We start from the raw sequence: 5482 nt of genomic DNA on the forward strand, positions 1-5482 counted from the left end.
GAGAGAAAACAAGAAGGAAAGAAGTGAGAGAAAACATGAAGGAAAGAAGTGAGAGAAAACATGAAGGAAAGAAGTGAGAGAAAGTAAAATTTTACGTCAAATTATTCTCTCCGTTGATATTTTTACGACAGCGTGGCACGTCCTATCCTCCAACTCTGCGCAGTTTTGACATACTTCCAGATCATTTTAGGCAATATCTTGGATTCCAGGCGGGGTTGGATTGGGTATGAATGAGTTAGGAATGAGAATTGATGGGTACGTAGGGGAGGTATACATCAGGAATGTTAAGGGGGAGTAGGGACAGAGGATATGGGGTATTTTATGAAGAAGGATTGAACGCGATCTTATTTTCCTCCTAGATAGAATATATGTCGTCACAAGATGATTTTGCTTTGTAATTATGAAGGATGAAGAAAATTTATATTTAAACTTCAACTTTTTAGATCATTATTATTAGTCTTAATTTTGTCGAACTTACTTTTCTTTTTGTCAAATCTTCTAAAAAAATTTGCAATTAAAATTCTGTATTTTATAATCTCTCAAAAAAAAAACTCCTATCTGAAATAATTTAGTTCTAGAACTTTGAACACAAAAATATTTATTTTTCAATTATTTCCAATTGTTAAAAGCTTCAAGATTCAGGTCCAACAGCATCCATTCTAGGCCTCCTTCAACAAAATCGTTTATTTTGATATTTTTCTAATTGATATTAATATATTACCTTTGTATCACCTAGCTCGGCGGAGTCCCCGGTATGAAAGTGAATTATCACGCTGCAAAAATAAGATCATTATAAATATATCAAAGAACGTTAAATTTTGATTCTTGTATTGTTTATAAATGTAAAAAATTATTAATTATTCTGGGGGAATATCTTTTATCTAGATCACATGTGCAAGGAATGTGAATACTGAATACTGGTATACCTTAGATTCAGAATAATGTTATACATTGAATACTAAGTACTGTTTTATCTTGAATACTGAATACCGTTATATCTTGGATACTAAGTACTGTTATGTGTTGGATACTGAATACTGTTACATCTTGGATGCTGAGGACTGTTATATCTCGGATACTGAGTACTGTTATAACTTGGATATTGAGTACTGTTATATCTTGGATACTGAGTACTGTTATAACTTGGATACTGAGTACTGTTATATTTTGGATACTGAGTACTGTTTTATCTTGAATACTGAATACTGTTATACCTTTCATACTAAGTACATATCTTGGATACTGAATTCTGTTACATCTTGGATACTGAATACTGTTATATATTAAATACTGAGTACTGTTATATCTTAAATGCTGCATACCGTTATATCTTGGATACTAAGTACTGTTATATTGAGTTAGTACTGACTATTGTTAAAACTTGGATAATTAGTACTGTTATATCTTGGATATTCAGTTATATCATTTTTATAATTTTGAGCATTATAATCTTATCAAGATTATTTGATGAAAAGTTTTATATTTGATCATTATATATTTAATTCATTTTTTTGAAAAAAATATACTTCCATACTCTTTTAACACTTTTACTGACTAGTTCTGAAGAACGGTTAGTTTACCTCAAATCAGGTTTTCGACTTGTAGGAGTTGGATTCAAGCTGGATAACTTTAGTAGAGTAAATAACAACGCGAGCAGGAACTGAAACTTCATGACTGAACAGTCTTTCCAGGGGTAGGAACAGGTTCATGTTTATATATCTCAAGAGCAGAGAAATCTTCAGAATCTTAGATCATTTTTATGGAAACCTTCATTTTGTTCTAGATAATAGTTTGGTTTGGTTTGGTTTAAAAATCAAACACAGTCTAGAAAACCCGGGTTTTGGGACAATAAATCAAGAATTTGATATTGATTAATTTCTTCAATTCATTGCATTGTTGTATCGTTGTATACGTATCATTGAAGCAACACAATGCCCACTACTTATTGTATAGCGTACAAACATAGCCAGGTAGTATGACTCAAGCGTGTGTGTTTTCTTTCCTTTAAAATTTGATATTTTAGTTGAAAACTCTTTCAGGATCTTCTTTGTGTAAAGGTTAATCGAGTTCTATTTTTGGTTCAACCCTAGTTTATAAAAAGCATTTTAATTATTTCTTCAGGCCCATTGATCCATATCTCAGTTTAAATATTGTTCATGCAGGTTCTGAATATAGTCAGAAAGGTTTAGGTTAAACACCAGGTGAAAGGTTAGGACTAAGGAGACAACTAATATTGTTAAGGAAGGATTTTTTGAACTCAAAATAGAACTAGGACAAGACATTAACTTTCTTGAAGGACTAGAAACAAATATTAAAACTGACCATCGTTAGGACTTTTTTCAAGGATTTTGACGTAGAGTGACTTTGAATAGGACTAAAACTAGAGCGATAATATTGTTTGTATTAATATGAAATGACAGGACTAGTACCATGAAAAGGTCCAAGCACTATAGGACTAGGATAATTTCTAGGACTTGCACTAAGAATAGATATGGGATTAAGCTTGTAAGTCTAACCCATTTTTATCAGATTTGCTCAGATTTGTGAATTTCTTCTGAGAGTTTTCAAGAATTACGATGAATGAAGAAGAATGTCATCTCACCTTTCCATGAGAAGTGTAGTACACTGTAACCAAACCCCCTCGAAGAAGGTTGGAAAATGGGTTGGATTGATGGTGAGGTTTGTGCATTGTCCTCTGATTGGCTTAGTTCTAGTTTCAGAACCAAGGATTTTAAATTTTAAACTTGAGAGGTAGCTTCATTGTGGTTCAGAGAAAGAAAGTAAAGAATCCAGCATGTCTATATGCGAAATTTGTGGGGGGGGGGAGAGGTGGGGTACTTTTAAGTATTCCCCCACTGTAATCTGGCAAAAGTATTATCATCTGTGTATTTAAGAATTGAAGAATTCAGTGCCGTAAGTTGTAATTAAATTTCAATCAAATCCATGCAATCCACAAAAAAACTTTTTTCCAAAAGTAATTGTAATTATTTTAATAAATTTTGTAATTGTTGATATGATCTAGTTTTCTATTGAACAATTTTTTTCATTTTACTTAAAGGGACTGTAAGAGTAATTTTAAGTAACCTTCAACTTAAAGAGAGGGATCCCCGATTCCCAAGAGTACCCAATAAACCTTTGGCTGATCAAGGATGAAAGACTTTTCCTTATCTTGTTATTTGCAAGCTGTTTTCTATTTCAGGAATATTGTTATTTAATATCCCAGAACATTCGAAATTTTTATAACCGTGTTTACACAACATTTAATAGAAATAAACAAAGATTTCTCAGTCCTCGATAATCAGTTAAAGGTTTAAAAGGTACCGTTGTGAATCTGGGATGTTTTATTTTCTAGTGGAAGATCACTTCTAATTACGCTTACGGTCCCTTTAACCAGAGCGTATTTAATCAGATCAGGAGAAAAATTTTATTAATTAAAAGAGTTCCAGCTAAAAAAGCATAAACATGTAGAAGAATATATATTGAAGTTATTTTGAGGTTAAAAAAAGAAATAAAAGTCTAGACTCTACGTGCCTAGACCTATGTTCCGACAGTAATTGTTCAGACAATAAAATAAAGCCGTCAGATAGATAGACAGGTATACAAGAGCGTAGATTTCCCAGTATAATTAGAAAATTATTCCAAATCCTTTTATACTCAAAGACAACAGGGTTGCGTTTAATTATTCTAAATATCCAAGACGGTATAATCCCACAGTAAGTATTCTCATTTCTAAACCAGGTTTTAAAAAACTCCGTTACTACTACAGGCAAACCCCTGGTTCAACATAATTGCACTAGCGCAGTCGGGCCCTTTTCCTCTAAATTTGTTGTTTTAGCCAACACACTGATCCTTAGATAAATAAGATACCGCTCAACCTAGACTATACATTACCTTACCGTTTATGACATAAGAGAACCCTAGTCCAAGATTCATAATTCTTCTATTTCAAGATTCTGGACTGAAATACTTGCCGACTTCTGGATTTAGGTTCCATGTTACTTCAGATACAAAAAAAATAAATATCCTACCTATAGTCCTTTTAAGTGCATTGTTCAAAGAGAACCTGGGAGAAAAATCAGGGCTCTTCTGACTCCTGGTACATACGAGTATAAACCTAGAAAGCGGTTTAGGTTCCGATTACCTCCTCTGATACATACACTGGCCGTCTTGTTATTCAAACATAGCATAGTGGCAATGTTCCTGTATCAATATCTGAACCAAGGTTTCTGTATCAATATCTGAACCAAGGTTTCTGTATTAATATCTAAACCAAGGTGTCTGTATCAATATCCGAACCAAGATTCTGTATCAATAATCAAACCAAGGTTTGTGTTTCAATATCTGAACCAGGGTTTCTGTTTCAATATCTGAACCAAGGTTTCTGTATCAATATCTGAACCAAGGTTTGTGTATCAATATCTGAACCAAGGTTTCTGTATCAATATCCGAACCAAGGTTTCTGTATCAATAATCAAACCAAGGTTTGTGTATCAATATCTGAACCAAGGTTTCTGTATCAATATCTGAACCAAGGTTTGTGTATCAATATCTGAACCAAGGTTTCTGTATCAATATATGAACCAGGGTTTCTCTAAGCTAAAATAAATCTCTTTGTGCTAAATGTAAAATGTCAGAAATACAATATTTAACAGAAAATGAAAATTCTATTGCTATATAAGCACCTTTATCTCAACCACTTTGACATTCTGGAAGAAGGGAGAAGCATGTGGAGAAATATGAAATTAAATTGCGTTTACGCATATCTGTACTCATGTTGAATATATATATATATTTATGAGAATAGTTATCAATAGACTTAGGCATGGGGTGGCTGGGAGGGGGAATGGTTGTGCCCCACCCCATAAGACCAATGGTTCCAAATCAACAATTCGAAATACGCAACAAGTTGACTAATCCTGGACAAAGGTTGGGTTGGATCAGGGAGCTCAGGATCCCATCTCTGACGTAGCTGGAGCAGCTGCCCTTCTTTACAATACTCTTTCAGGGATATGTTTTCTTTATGTCTGGTGTGGAAACCAACCTAGTTACATGTAGATTGGAAACTCACATACATAAATCAAGTTTTGAAACTTTGATTATTTCGTTTCGTTCTTAGAACCTTTCTGTTTACAACATACTGTAACCAGTATGCGTTCAATAGCTCAGAATAAGGATAGGTCCATTGATGTAACCCTTTCAGTTTTAATACAGACCCGGAGCTAAGCTCAGATTGGATAAAAAAGTTATTTGTTTGGTTGGTACGTGTGGACTGTGGAGGGATGATCTAATATGGTTCGAACAGAAGTAAATATATGGAGAGTAGGGTTGGGCCTGCATGACAGTGTTAAAATGCAGAGAACGATAATGAGGAAAGAAGGAAAAGAAAAGGGTGGATTTAAAGTCTGAAACGAAGGTAAAAAGGTGGAAAGAAGATAAAAAACTTTCTTTTGTTCTAAAAATAGGTTATTATTAAATGTTGACA

General features: G+C 33.5%; 1 long non-coding RNA gene across 1 annotated transcript; it reads right to left on the bottom strand.

Moving 5' to 3' along the window:
* Positions 1–552: 552 nt before the first annotated feature.
* Positions 553–1689, bottom strand: LOC111698560 (uncharacterized). The gene is made up of 3 exons (XR_002764561.1): positions 1581–1689; positions 722–773; positions 553–668 (listed from the first exon to the last, which is right to left on the bottom strand). It is a non-coding gene; the product is annotated as an uncharacterized LOC111698560 (long non-coding RNA).
* Positions 1690–5482: the final 3793 nt, after the last annotated feature.

The sequence above is a fragment of the Eurytemora carolleeae genome, unplaced genomic scaffold, assembly GCF_000591075.1.
Source record: "Eurytemora carolleeae unplaced genomic scaffold, Eaff_2.0 scaffold40, whole genome shotgun sequence".
NCBI classification, from domain to species: Eukaryota; Metazoa; Arthropoda; class Copepoda; order Calanoida; family Temoridae; genus Eurytemora; species Eurytemora carolleeae.